General features: G+C 57.9%; 15 non-coding genes and 2 pseudogenes across 15 annotated transcripts; all 17 read left to right on the forward strand.

The window, feature by feature from the left end:
• The first annotated feature begins 261 nt into the window (after window positions 1-261).
• On the forward strand, window positions 262-381 carry LOC138779760 (5S ribosomal RNA). The gene has a single exon (XR_011361184.1). It is a non-coding gene; the product is annotated as a 5S ribosomal RNA (ribosomal RNA).
• An 862-nt stretch (window positions 382-1,243) lies between these two features.
• LOC138779657 (5S ribosomal RNA) lies at window positions 1,244-1,363 on the forward strand. The gene has a single exon (XR_011361114.1). It is a non-coding gene; the product is annotated as a 5S ribosomal RNA (ribosomal RNA).
• Window positions 1,364-1,927: 564 nt separating this feature from the next.
• LOC138779732 (5S ribosomal RNA) lies at window positions 1,928-2,046 on the forward strand. Its single transcript, XR_011361157.1, has one exon. It is a non-coding gene; the product is annotated as a 5S ribosomal RNA (ribosomal RNA).
• A 397-nt stretch (window positions 2,047-2,443) lies between these two features.
• On the forward strand, window positions 2,444-2,563 carry LOC138779752 (5S ribosomal RNA). The gene has a single exon (XR_011361177.1). It is a non-coding gene; the product is annotated as a 5S ribosomal RNA (ribosomal RNA).
• An 874-nt stretch (window positions 2,564-3,437) lies between these two features.
• On the forward strand, window positions 3,438-3,558 carry LOC138779671 (5S ribosomal RNA). The gene has a single exon (XR_011361128.1). It is a non-coding gene; the product is annotated as a 5S ribosomal RNA (ribosomal RNA).
• Window positions 3,559-4,124: 566 nt separating this feature from the next.
• On the forward strand, window positions 4,125-4,243 carry LOC138779738 (5S ribosomal RNA). Its single transcript, XR_011361163.1, has one exon. It is a non-coding gene; the product is annotated as a 5S ribosomal RNA (ribosomal RNA).
• Window positions 4,244-4,637: 394 nt separating this feature from the next.
• Window positions 4,638-4,757, forward strand: LOC138779647 (5S ribosomal RNA). Its single transcript, XR_011361105.1, has one exon. It is a non-coding gene; the product is annotated as a 5S ribosomal RNA (ribosomal RNA).
• Window positions 4,758-5,618: 861 nt separating this feature from the next.
• Window positions 5,619-5,738, forward strand: LOC138779658 (5S ribosomal RNA). The gene has a single exon (XR_011361115.1). It is a non-coding gene; the product is annotated as a 5S ribosomal RNA (ribosomal RNA).
• A 565-nt stretch (window positions 5,739-6,303) lies between these two features.
• On the forward strand, window positions 6,304-6,422 carry LOC138779743 (5S ribosomal RNA). Its single transcript, XR_011361168.1, has one exon. It is a non-coding gene; the product is annotated as a 5S ribosomal RNA (ribosomal RNA).
• Window positions 6,423-6,818: 396 nt separating this feature from the next.
• LOC138779682 (5S ribosomal RNA) lies at window positions 6,819-6,938 on the forward strand (annotated as a pseudogene).
• Window positions 6,939-7,800: 862 nt separating this feature from the next.
• Window positions 7,801-7,920, forward strand: LOC138779659 (5S ribosomal RNA). Its single transcript, XR_011361116.1, has one exon. It is a non-coding gene; the product is annotated as a 5S ribosomal RNA (ribosomal RNA).
• Window positions 7,921-8,486: 566 nt separating this feature from the next.
• Window positions 8,487-8,605, forward strand: LOC138779720 (5S ribosomal RNA). Its single transcript, XR_011361147.1, has one exon. It is a non-coding gene; the product is annotated as a 5S ribosomal RNA (ribosomal RNA).
• A 397-nt stretch (window positions 8,606-9,002) lies between these two features.
• LOC138779728 (5S ribosomal RNA) lies at window positions 9,003-9,121 on the forward strand. Its single transcript, XR_011361154.1, has one exon. It is a non-coding gene; the product is annotated as a 5S ribosomal RNA (ribosomal RNA).
• Window positions 9,122-9,982: 861 nt separating this feature from the next.
• On the forward strand, window positions 9,983-10,101 carry LOC138779693 (5S ribosomal RNA; annotated as a pseudogene).
• A 565-nt stretch (window positions 10,102-10,666) lies between these two features.
• Window positions 10,667-10,785, forward strand: LOC138779744 (5S ribosomal RNA). The gene has a single exon (XR_011361169.1). It is a non-coding gene; the product is annotated as a 5S ribosomal RNA (ribosomal RNA).
• Window positions 10,786-11,182: 397 nt separating this feature from the next.
• LOC138779753 (5S ribosomal RNA) lies at window positions 11,183-11,302 on the forward strand. The gene has a single exon (XR_011361178.1). It is a non-coding gene; the product is annotated as a 5S ribosomal RNA (ribosomal RNA).
• Window positions 11,303-12,170: 868 nt separating this feature from the next.
• LOC138779660 (5S ribosomal RNA) lies at window positions 12,171-12,290 on the forward strand. Its single transcript, XR_011361117.1, has one exon. It is a non-coding gene; the product is annotated as a 5S ribosomal RNA (ribosomal RNA).
• The last annotated feature ends 211 nt before the right edge of the window (window positions 12,291-12,501 follow it).

Consider the following 12,501-nt stretch of genomic DNA (forward strand, 5'->3'; position numbering starts at 1 on the left):
TGGGGGCCTGCAGCATTGGTGCTAACTCCTTTTAGTAGGGGATTTGATTGCAACAGCAGAGGAAGGAGAGTTGGAGAGGGGCCTGTCATGAGGCCTAGAGGGCTTGGCTGTGAAGGAGGCTGCGCGCGCTTGCTCTGCCCGGCTGCAGACTGTGAAGCGAAGGAAAAGCCAATAGAAAGGATAGCAGAAAGCAGGCCCTGCGCCGGGCAGGCCGTCAAACAGACTGCCGAGTAGAAGAGCAGTACAAGAGAGGGCTACTCTGCCTACGGCCACACCACCCTGAACACGCCCGATCTCGTCTGATCTCGGAAGCTATGCAGGGTCGGGCCTGGTTAGTACTTGGATGGGAGACCGCCTGGGAATACCAAGGTGCTGTAGGCTTTTGTTTTTCCTCCCTTCTAAACAGCAGGGCCCAGTCAGTCCTCCCCTCTAGCTTTCTCCCCTTCTCTTTTTCAAAGCGGGCATTTGCTTCTTTTTTTAGGTGCTTCTCTCTTGTGCCGTGGAAGCCTGGCCTCCTCCTCCTCCTCCTCCTCCTCACGTTGGGCAGCAGCATTCTTGCTCACTCCTTTTACAGTAGTAGTGGGCTGACTGCAACAGCGGCAGCCGTGACCTGCAGGGGGCTAACTTACAGCACAACACCTGCTGTAGATTTTGGCAGGCGAGGCCAGGCGCCCTAGAAAGGAGGCGCCGTCTGAAAAGCAGCTTGCGGTCACCGGCAAAAGCATCTCACCTTCTTCCTTGAACTGACGCCTGGACGCCCTACGCCATCCCGTGTTGCCGGCCCGGCCGCTTCTTTCCTGTCCACCCCGAGTTACTTCTGAGCCTGTGGAAGCCCTGCAGCAGCCCTTTGAAAGAAAGGCACCTACTGAGAGGGGGCAGTGATGTGTCAGGTTTTCCCTGGGTGGACAAGAGCTGAGGTGCGTGAGGGCGGCACCCGGCCCTTGCATCCGCCTTTAGGACCCCACCCTCCCCGGTGGGGGCCGGAGGTGGTGCGGTGCTGGGATCCACGACTTGAGAGCTCCTAGCCCAACTCCAGGCTAGGGAAGACTCCTCGGCAAAGGAAAGGAGCGCGTCTGTCCGCGCGCTGTGACATCCCTGCTGCCATGGGCTGCTTTGCCTTATGGAAGGTGTGGGGATAGGGGGGGTTGGCGCTACCACTCGGCCAGCCCTCTGTGCCTAAGTCTGCGGGTCTGCGAGGCGCAGGGAGGAGGCCTTCTTGGGCCACGGAGTCAGCGTGGCTGACGTCTACCGGCCATACCACCCTGGGCACGCCCGATCTCGTCTGATCTCGGAAGCTAAGCAGGGTTGGGCTCGGACAGTACTGGGACGGGAGACCTCCCGGGAATACCGAGTGCTGTAGACCCTTTTCGGCCTTCCTTTAAGTCTTGCCGTCTTCCCCTGCCCAGCAAGCATTGGAGGGGGCTCCGTTCTGGAGGTCAGCATGAAGGCGTGCCAGAGCTTGAAGCCCAATGCCCCCCGAAAAAGGCCAGTGGGCCCCGCATCGGTCCATCCAGATGAGCCCTGTAGCCCGAGGGGTGTAAGCCAGAGCCTTAAAAGCAGTGTGGGACGATCGATGGCCGTCCGTTGTAAAGCTTCCCCCTGCAAAGCAGCTTGTGTGACTAAAGCATAGAGTGAGTGAGCGCGCCCAAGCAGCTTAGGAGCTAGTGTGAGGAAGGTGAGGGGGCTTTTGGTGGTAAGGCTTTGAAAAAAGCAAAAAAAAAAAGAAGCAAAGACAGGCAGGAGAGTTTGCCAGGTGGTTGTCATGAGGCTAGAGGGGGCTGTGCAGAAGGCTGCGCTTGCTGGGAGTGGCCGGCTGCAGACTGTAAAGGGAAAGAAAAGTGAATAGATAGCAGAAAGCAGGCTCTGTGCTGAGCAGCCGTCAGGCAGACTGCAGAGTAGAAGAGCAGTAAAAGAGAGGCTGATCTCTGCCTACGGCCACACCACCCTGAACACGCCCGATCTCGTCTGATCTCGGAAGCTAAGCAGGGTCGGGCCTGGTTAGTACTTGGATGGGAGACCGCCTGGGAATACCAGGTGCTGTAGGCTTTTGCTTTTCCTCCCTTCCACCAGCAGGGGTCAGTCTCCTCTATGGCTTTTCCCCATTCTATTTTTCAACTGCACATTTGCTTTGTTTTTTTTAAGGTGCTTTCTCTCTTGTGCTGAGGAAGCCTGGCCTCCTTCTCATGGGGGCCTGCAGCATTGGTGCTAACTCCTTTTAGTAGGGGATTTGACTGCAACAGCAGAGGAAGGAGAGTTGGAGAGGGGCCTGTCATGAGGCTAGAGGGCTGGCTGTGAAGGAGGCTGCGCGCGCTTGCTCTGCCCGGCTGCAGACTGTGAAGCGAAGGAAAAGCCAATAGAAAGGATAGCAGAAAGCAGGCCCTGCGCCGGGCAGCCGTCAAACAGACTGCCGAGTAGAAGAGCAGTACAAGAGAGGGCTAACTCTGCCTACGGCCACACCACCCTGAACACGCCCGATCTCAGTCTGATCTCGGAAGCTATGCAGGGTCGGGCCTGGTTAGTACTTGGATGGGAGACCGCCTGGGAATACCAGGTGCTGTAGGCTTTTGTTTTTCCTCCCTTCTAACAGCAGGGCCCAGTCAGTCTCCCCTCTAGCTTTCTCCCCTTCTCTTTTTCAAGCGGGCATTTGCTTCTTTTTTTAGGTGCTTTCTCTCTTGTGCCGTGGAAGCCTGGCCTCCTCCTCCTCCTCCTCCTCCTCCTCCTCCTCCTCACGTTGGGCAGCAGCATTCTTGCTCACTCCTTTTACAGTAGTAGTGGGCTTGACTGCAACAGCGGCAGCCGTGACCTGCAGGGGGCTAACTTACAGCACAACACCTGCTGTAGATTTTGGCAGGCGAGGCCAGGCGCCCTAGAAAGGAGGCGCCGTCTGAAAAGCAGCTTGCGGTCACCGGCAAAAGCATCTCACCTTCTTCCTTGAACTGACGCCTGGATGCCCTCAAGCCATCTCGTGTTGCCGGCCCGGCCGCTTCTTTCCTGTCCACCCCGAGTTACTTCTGAGCCTGTGGAAGCCCTGCAGCCAGCCCTTTGAAAGAAAGGCACCTACTGAGAGGGGGCAGTGATGTGTCAGGTTTTCCCTGGGTGGACAAGAGCTGAGGTGCGTGAGGGCGGCACCCGGCCCTTGCATCCGCCTTTAGGACCCCACCCTCCCCGGTGGGGCCGGAGTGGTGCGGTGCTGGGATCCACGACTTGAGAGCTCCTAGCCCAACTCCAGGCTAGGGAAGACTCCTCGGCAAAGGAAAGGAGCGCGTCTGTCCGCGCGCTGTGACATCCCTGCTGCCATGGGCTGCTTTGCCTTATGGAAGGTGTGGGGGATAGGGGGGGTTGGCGCTACCACTCGGCCAGCCCTCTGTGCCTAAGTCTGCGGGTCTGCGAGGCGCAGGGAGGAGGCCTTCTTGGGCCACGGAGTCAGCGTGGCTGACGTCTACCGGCCATACCACCCTGGGCACGCCCGATCTCGTTCTGATCTCGGAAGCTAAGCAGGGTTGGGCTCGGACAGTACTGGGACGGGAGACCTCCCGGGAATACCGAGTGCTGTAGACCCTTTTCGGCCTTCCTTTAAGTCTTGCCGTCTTCCCCTGCCCAGCAAGCATTGGAGGGGGGCTCCGTTCTGGAGGTCAGCATGAAGGCGTGCCAGAGCTTGAAGCCCAATGCCCCCCGAAAAAGGCCAGTGGGCCCCGCATCGGTCCATCCAGATGAGCCCTGTAGCCCGAGGGGTGTGAAGCCAGAGCCTTAAAAGCAGTGTGGGACGATCGATGGCCGTCCGTTGTAAAGCTTCCCCCTGCAAAGCAGCTTGTGTGACTAAAGCATAGAGTGAGTGAGCGCGCCCAAGCAGCTTAGGAGCTAGTGTGAGGAAGGTGAGGGGGCTTTTGGTGGTAAGGCTTTGAAAAAAGCAAAAAAAAAAAAGAAGCAAAGACAGGCAGGAGAGTTTGCCAGGTGGTTGTCATGAGGCTAGAGGGGGCTGTGCAGAAGGCTGCGCTTGCTGGGAGTGGCCGGCTGCAGACTGTAAAGGAAGGAAAAGTGAATAGATAGCAGAAAGCAGGCTCTGTGCTGAGCAGCCGTCAGGCAGACTGCAGAGTAGAAGAGCAGTAAAAGAGAGGCTGATCTCTGCCTACGGCCACACCACCCTGAACACGCCCGATCTCGTCTGATCTCGGAAGCTAAGCAGGGTCGGGCCTGGTTAGTACTTGGATGGGAGACCGCCTGGGAATACCAGGTGCTGTAGCTTTTGCTTTTCCCTCCTTCCACCAGCAGGGGTCAGTCTCCTCTATGGCTTTTCCCCATTCTATTTTTCAACTGCACATTTGCTTTGTTTTTTTAAGGTGCTTTCTCTCTTGTGCTGAGGAAGCCTGGCCTCCTTCTCATGGGGGCCTGCAGCATTGGTGCTAACTCCTTTTAGTAGGGGATTTGATTGCAACAGCAGAGGAAGGAGAGTTGGAGAGGGCCTGTCATGAGGCTAGAGGGCTGGCTGTGAAGGAGGCTGCGCGCGCTTGCTCTGCCCGGCTGCAGACTGTGAAGCGAAGGAAAAGCCAATAGAAAGGATAGCAGAAAGCAGGCCCTGCGCCGGGCAGCCGTCAAACAGACTGCCGAGTAGAAGAGCAGTACAAGAGAGGGCTAACTCTGCCTACGGCCACACCACCCTGAACACTGCCCGATCTCGTCTGATCTCGGAAGCTATGCAGGGTCGGGCCTGGTTAGTACTTGGATGGGAGACCGCCTGGGAATACCAGGTGCTGTAGGCTTTTGTTTTTCCTCCCTTCTAACAGCAGGGCCCAGTCAGTCTCCCCTCTAGCTTTCTCCCCTTCTCTTTTTCAAGCGGGCATTTGCTTCTTTTTTTAGGTGCTTTCTCTCTTGTGCCGTGGAAGCCTGGCCTACCTCCTCCTCCTCCTCCTCCTCACGTTGGGCAGCAGCATTCTTGCTCACTCCTTTTACAGTAGTAGTGGGCTTGACTGCAACAGTCGGCAGCCGTGACCTGCAGGGGGCTAACTTACAGCACAACACCTGCTGTAGATTTTGGCAGGCGAGGCCAGGCGCCCTAGAAAGGAGGCGCCGTCTGAAAAGCAGCTTGCGGTCCACCGGCAAAGCATCTCACCTTCTTCCTTGAACTGACGCCTGGACGCCCTACGCCATCCCGTGTTGCCGGCCCGGCCGCTTCTTTCCTGTCCACCCCGAGTTACTTCTGAGCCTGTGGAAGCCCTGCAGCCAGCCCTTTGAAAGAAAGGCACCTACTGAGAGGGGGCAGTGATGTGTCAGGTTTTCCCTGGGTGGACAAGAGCTGAGGTGCGTGAGGGCGGCACCCGGCCCTTGCATCCGCCTTTAGGACCCCACCCTCCCCGGTGGGGCCGGAGTGGTGCGGTGCTGGGATCCACGACTGAGAGCTCCTAGCCCAACTCCAGGCTAGGGAAGACTCCTCGGCAAAGGAAAGGAGCGCGTCTGTCCGCGCGCTGTGACATCCCTGCTGCCATGGGCTGCTTTGCCTTATGGAAGGTGTGGGGATAGGGGGGGTTGGCGCTACCACTCGGCCAGCCCTCTGTGCCTAAGTCTGCGGGTCTGCGAGGCGCAGGGAGGAGGCCTTCTTGGGCCACGGAGTCAGCGTGGCTGACGTCTACCGGCCATACCACCCTGGGCACGCCCGATCTCGTCTGATCTCGGAAGCTAAGCAGGGTTGGGCTCGGACAGTACTGGGACGGGAGACCTCCCGGGAATACCGAGTGCTGTAGACCCTTTTCGGCCTTCCTTTAAGTCTTGCCGTCTTCCCCTGCCCAGCAAGCATTGGAGGGGGCTCCGTTCTGGAGGTCAGCATGAAGGCGTGCCAGAGCTTGAAGCCCAATGCCCCCCGAAAAAGGCCAGTGGGCCCCGCATCGGTCCATCCAGATGAGCCCTGTAGCCCGAGGGGTGTAAGCCAGAGCCTTAAAAGCAGTGTGGGACGATCGATGGCCGTCCGTTGTAAAGCTTCCCCCTGCAAAGCAGCTTGTGTGACTAAAGCATAGAGTGAGTGAGCGCGCCCAAGCAGCTTAGGAGCTAGTGTGAGGAAGGTGAGGGGGCTTTTGGTGGTAAGGCTTTGAAAAAAGCAAAAAAAAAAAAGAAGCAAAGACAGGCAGGAGAGTTTGCCAGGTGGTTGTCATGAGGCTAGAGGGGGCTGTGCAGAAGGCTGCGCTTGCTGGGAGTGGCCGGCTGCAGACTGTAAAGGGAAGGAAAAGTGAATAGATAGCAGAAAGCAGGCTCTGTGCTGAGCAGCCGTCAGGCAGACTGCAGAGTAGAAGAGCAGTAAAAGAGAGGCTGATCTCTGCCTACGGCCACACCACCCTGAACACGCCCGATCTCGTCTGATCTCGGAAGCTAAGCAGGGTCGGGCCTGGTTAGTACTTGGATGGGAGACCGCCTGGGAATACCAGGTGCTGTAGGCTTTTGCTTTTCCTCCCTTCCACCAGCAGGGGTCAGTCTCCTCTATGGCTTTTCCCCATTCTATTTTTCAACTGCACATTTGCTTTGTTTTTTTAAGGTGCTTTCTCTCTTGTGCTGAGGAAGCCTGGCCTCCTTCTCATGGGGGCCTGCAGCATTGGTGCTAACTCCTTTTAGTAGGGGATTTGATTGCAACAGCAGAGGAAGGAGAGTTGGAGAGGGGCCTGTCATGAGGCTAGAGGGCTGGCTGTGAAGGAGGCTGCGCGCGCTTGCTCTGCCCGGCTGCAGACTGTGAAGCGAAGGAAAAGCCAATAGAAAGGATAGCAGAAAGCAGGCCCTGCGCCGGGCAGCCGTCAAACAGACTGCCGAGTAGAAGAGCAGTACAAGAGAGGGCTAACTCTGCCTACGGCCAACACCACCCTGAACACGCCCGATCTCGTCTGATCTCGGAAGCTATGCAGGGTCGGGCCTGGTTAGTACTTGGATGGGAGACCGCCTGGGAATACCAGGTGCTGTATGGCTTTTGTTTTTCCTCCCTTCTAACAGCAGGGCCCAGTCAGTCTCCCCTCTAGCTTTCTCCCCTTCTCTTTTTCAAGCGGGCATTTGCTTCTTTTTTTAGGTGCTTTCTCTCTTGTGCCGTGGAAGCCTGGCCTACTCCTCCTCCTCCTCCTCCTCACGTTGGGCAGCAGCATTCTTGCTCACTCCTTTTACAGTAGTAGTGGGCTTGACTGCAACAGCGGCAGCCGTGACCTGCAGGGGGCTAACTTACAGCACAACACCTGCTGTAGATTTTGGCAGGCGAGGCCAGGCGCCCTAGAAAGGAGGCGCCGTCTGAAAAGCAGCTTGCGGTCACCGGCAAAAGCATCTCACCTTCTTCCTTGAACTGACGCCTGGACGCCCTACGCCATCCCGTGTTGCCGGCCCGGCCGCTTCTTTCCTGTCCACCCGAGTTACTTCTGAGCCTGTGGAAGCCCTGCAGCCAGCCCTTTGAAAGAAAGGCACCTACTGAGAGGGGGGCAGTGATGTGTCAGGTTTCCCTGGGTGGACAAGAGCTGAGGTGCGTGAGGGCGGCACCCGGCCCTTGCATCCGCCCTTTAGGACCCCACCCTCCGCCGGTGGGGCCGGAGTGGTGCGGTGCTGGGATCCACGACTTGAGAGCTCCTAGCCCAACTCCAGGCTAGGGAAGACTCCTCGGCAAAGGAAAGGAGCGCGTCTGTCCGCGCGCTGTGACATCCCTGCTGCCATGGGCTGCTTTGCCTTATGGAAGGTGTGGGGATAGGGGGGGTTGGCGCTACCACTCGGCCAGCCCTCTGTGCCTAAGTCTGCGGGTCTGCGAGGCGCAGGGAGGAGGCCTTCTTGGGCCACGGAGTCAGCGTGGCTGACGTCTACCGGCCATACCACCCTGGGCACGCCCGATCTCGTCTGATCTCGGAAGCTAAGCAGGGTTGGGCTCGGACAGTACTGGGACGGGAGACCTCCCGGGAATACCGAGTGCTGTAGACCCTTTTCGGCCTTCCTTTAAGTCTTGCCGTCTTCCCCTGCCCAGCAAGCATTGGAGGGGGCTCCGTTCTGGAGGTCAGCATGAAGGCGTGCCAGAGCTTGAAGCCCAATGCCCCCCGAAAAAGGCCAGTGGGCCCCCGCATCGGTCCATCCAGATGAGCCCTGTAGCCCGAGGGGTGTAAGCCAGAGCCTTAAAAGCAGTGTGGGACGATCGATGGCCGTCCGTTGTAAAGCTTCCCCCTGCAAAGCAGCTTGTGTGACTAAAGCATAGAGTGAGTGAGCGCGCCCAAGCAGCTTAGGAGCTAGTGTGAGGAAGGTGAGGGGGCTTTTGGTGGTAAGGCTTTGAAAAAAGCAAAAAAAAAAAAGAAGCAAAGACAGGCAGGAGAGTTTGCCAGGTGGTTGTCATGAGGCTAGAGGGGGCTGTGCAGAAGGCTGCGCTTGCTGGGAGTGGCCGGCTGCAGACTGTAAAGGGAAGGAAAAGTGAATAGATAGCAGAAAGCAGGCTCTGTGCTGAGCAGCCGTCAGGCAGACTGCAGAGTAGAAGAGCAGTAAAAGAGAGGCTGATCTCTGCCTACGGCCACACCACCCTGAACACGCCCGATCTCGTCTGATCTCGGAAGCTAAGCAGGGTCGGGCCTGGTTAGTACTTGGATGGGAGACCGCCTGGGAATACCAGGTGCTGTAAGCTTTTGCTTTTCCTCCCTTCCACCAGCAGGGGTCAGTCCTCCTCTATGGCTTTTCCCCATTCTATTTTTCAACTGCACATTTGCTTTGTTTTTTTAAGGTGCTTTCTCTCTTGTGCTGAGGAAGCCTGGCCTCCTTCTCATGGGGGCCTGCAGCATTGGTGCTAACTCCTTTTAGTAGGGGATTTGATTGCAACAGCAGAGGAAGGAGAGTTGGAGAGGGGCCTGTCATGAGGCTAGAGGGCTGGCTGTGAAGGAGGCTGCGCGCGCTTGCTCTGCCCGGCTGCAGACTGTGAAGCGAAGGAAAAGCCAATAGAAAGGATAGCAGAAAGCAGGCCCTGCGCCGGGCAGCCGTCAAACAGACTGCCGAGTAGAAGAGCAGTACAAGAGAGGGCTAACTCTGCCTACGGCCACACCACCCTGAACACGCCCGATCTCGTCTGATCTCGGAAGCTATGCAGGGTCGGGCCTGGTTAGTACTTGGATGGGAGACCGCCTGGGAATACCAGGTGCTGTAGGCTTTTGTTTTTCCTCCCTTCTAACAGCAGGGCCCAGTCAGTCTCCCCTCTAGCTTTCTCCCCTTCTCTTTTTCAAGCGGGCATTTGCTTCTTTTTTTAGGTGCTTTCTCTCTTGTGCCGTGGAAGCCTGGCCTCCTCCTCCTCCCTCCTCCTCCTCACGTTGGGCAGCAGCATTCTTGCTCACTCCTTTTACAGTAGTAGTGGGCTTGACTGCAACAGCGGCAGCCGTGACCTGCAGGGGGCTAACTTACAGCACAACACCTGCTGTAGATTTTGGCAGGCGAGGCCAGGCGCCCTAGAAAGGAGGCGCCGTCTGAAAAGCAGCTTGCGGTCACCGGCAAAAGCATCTCACCTTCTTCCTTGAACTGACGCCTGGACGCCCTACGCCATCCCGTGTTGCCGGCCCGGCCGCTTCTTTCCTGTCCACCCCGAGTTACTTCTGAGCCTGTGGAAGCCCTGCAGCCAGCCCTTTGAAAGAAAGGCACCTACTGAGAGGGGGCAGTGATGTGTCAGGTTTTCCCTGGGTGGACAAGAGCTGAGGTGCGTGAGGGCGGCACCCGGCCCTTGCATCCGCCTTTAGGACCCCACCCTCCCCGGTGGGGCCGGAGTGGTGCGGTGCTGGGATCCACGACTTGAGAGCTCCTAGCCCAACTCCAGGCTAGGGAAGACTCCTCGGCAAAGGAAAGGAGCGCGTCTGTCCGCGCGCTGTGACATCCCTGCTGCCATGGGCTGCTTTGCCTTATGGAAGGTGTGGGGATAGGGGGGGTTGGCGCTACCACTCGGCCAGCCCTCTGTGCCTAAGTCTGCGGGTCTGCGAGGCGCAGGGAGGAGGCCTTCTTGGGCCACGGAGTCAGCGTGGCTGACGTCTACCGGCCATACCACCCTGGGCACGCCCGATCTCGTCTGATCTCGGAGCTAAGCAGGGTTGGGCTCGGACAGTACTGGGACGGGAGACCTCCCGGGAATACCGAGTGCTGTAGACCCTTTTCGGCCTTCCTTTAAGTCTTGCCGTCTTCCCCTGCCCAGCAAGCATTGGAGGGGGCTCCGTTCTGGAGGTCAGCATGAAGGCGTGCCAGAGCTTGAAGCCCAATGCCCCCCGAAAAAGGCCAGTGGGCCCCGCATCGGTCCATCCAGATGAGCCCTGTAGCCCGAGGGGTGTAAGCCAGAGCCTTAAAAGCAGTGTGGGACGATCGATGGCCGTCCGTTGTAAAGCTTCCCCCTGCAAAGCAGCTTGTGTGACTAAAGCATAGAGTGAGTGAGCGCGCCCAAGCAGCTTAGGAGCTAGTGTGAGGAAGGTGAGGGGGCTTTTGGTGGTAAGGCTTTGAAAAAAGCAAAAAAAAAAAAGAAGCAAAGACAGGCAGGAGAGTTTGCCAGGTGGTTGTCATGAGGCTAGAGGGGGCTGTGCAGAAGGCTGCGCTTGCTGGGAGTGGCCGGCTGCAGACTGTAAAGGGAAGGAAAAGTGAATAGATAGCAGAAAGCAGGCTCTGTGCTGAGCAGCCGTCAGGCAGACTGCAGAGTAGAAGAGCAGTAAAAGAGAGGCTGATCTCTGCCTACGGCCACACCACCCTGAACACGCCCGATCTCGTCTGATCTCGGAAGCTAAGCAGGGTCGGGCCTGGTTAGTACTTGGATGGGAGACCGCCTGGGAATACCAGGTGCTGTAAGGCTTTTGCTTTTCCTCCCTTCCACCAGCAGGGGTCAGTCTCCTCTATGGCTTTTCCCCATTCTATTTTTCAACTGCACATTTGCTTTGTTTTTTTAAGGTGCTTTCTCTCTTGTGCTGAGGAAGCCTGGCCTCCTTCTCATGGGGGCCTGCAGCATTGGTGCTAACTCCTTTTAGTAGGGGATTTGATTGCAACAGCAGAGGAAGGAGAGTTGGAGAGGGGCCTGTCATGAGGCTAGAGGGCTGGCTGTGAAGGAGGCTGCGCGCGCTTGCTCTGCCCGGCTGCAGACTGTGAAGCGAAGGAAAAGCCAATAGAAAGGATAGCAGAAAGCAGGCCCTGCGCCGGGCAGCCGTCAAACAGACTGCCGAGTAGAAGAGCAGTACAAGAGAGGGCTAACTCTGCCTACGGCCACACCACCCTGAACACGCCCGATCTCAGTCTGATCTCGGAAGCTATGCAGGGTCGGGCCTGGTTAGTACTTGGATGGGAGACCGCCTGGGAATACCAGGTGCTGTAGGCTTTTGTTTTTCCTCCCTTCTAACAGCAGGGCCCAGTCAGTCTCCCCTCTAGCTTTCTCCCCTTCTCTTTTTCAAGCGGGCATTTGCTTCTTTTTTTTAGGTGCTTTCTCTCTTGTGCCGTGGAAGCCTGGCCTACTCCTCCTCCTCCTCCTCCTCCTCCTCACGTTGGGCAGCAGCATTCTTGCTCACTCCTTTTACAGTAGTAGTGGGCTTGACTGCAACAGCGGCAGCCGTGACCTGCAGGGGGCTAACTTACAGCACAAACACCTGCTGTAGATTTTGGCAGGCGAGGCCAGGCGCCCTAGAAAGGAGGCGCCGTCTGAAAAGCAGCTTGCGGTCACCGGCAAAAGCATCTCACCTTCTTCCTTGAACTGACGCCTGGACGCCCTACGCCATCCCGTGTTGCCGGCCCGGCCGCTTCTTTCCTGTCCACCCCGAGTTACTTCTGAGCCTGTGGAAGCCCTGCAGCCAGCCCTTTGAAAGAAAGGCACCTACTGAGAGGGGGCAGTGATGTGTCAGGTTTTCCCTGGGTGGACAAGAGCTGAGGTGCGTGAGGGCGGCACCCGGCCCTTGCATCCGCCTTTAGGACCCCACCCTCCCCGGTGGGGCCGGAGTGGTGCGGTGCTGGGATCCACGACTTGAGAGCTCCTAGCCCAACTCCAGGCTAGGGAAGACTCCTCGGCAAAGGAAAGGAGCGCGTCTGTCCGCGCGCTGTGACATCCCTGCTGCCATGGGCTGCTTTGCCTTATGGAAGGTGTGGGGATAGGGGGGGTTGGCGCTACCACTCGGCCAGCCCTCTGTGCCTAAGTCTGCGGGTCTGCGAGGCGCAGGGAGGAGGCCTTCTTGGGCCACGGAGTCAGCGTGGCTGACGTCTACCGGCCATACCACCCTGGGCACGCCCGATCTCGTCTGATCTCGGAAGCTAAGCAGGGTTGGGCTCGGACAGTACTGGGACGGGAGACCTCCCGGGAATACCGAGTGCTGTAGACCCTTTCGGCCTTCCTTTAAGTCTTGCCGTCTTCCCCTGCCCAGCAAGCATTGGAGGGGGCTCCGTTCTGGAGGTCAGCATGAAGGCGTGCCAGAGCTTGAAGCCCAATGCCCCCGAAAAAGGCCAGTGGGCCCCGCATCGGTCCATCCAGATGAGCCCTGTAGCCCGAGGGGTGTAAGCCAGAGCCTTAAAAGCAGTGTGGGACGATCGATG

Source organism: Dendropsophus ebraccatus, unplaced genomic scaffold (assembly GCF_027789765.1).
Source record: "Dendropsophus ebraccatus isolate aDenEbr1 unplaced genomic scaffold, aDenEbr1.pat pat_scaffold_753_ctg1, whole genome shotgun sequence".
NCBI lineage: Eukaryota > Metazoa > Chordata > Amphibia > Anura > Hylidae > Dendropsophus > Dendropsophus ebraccatus.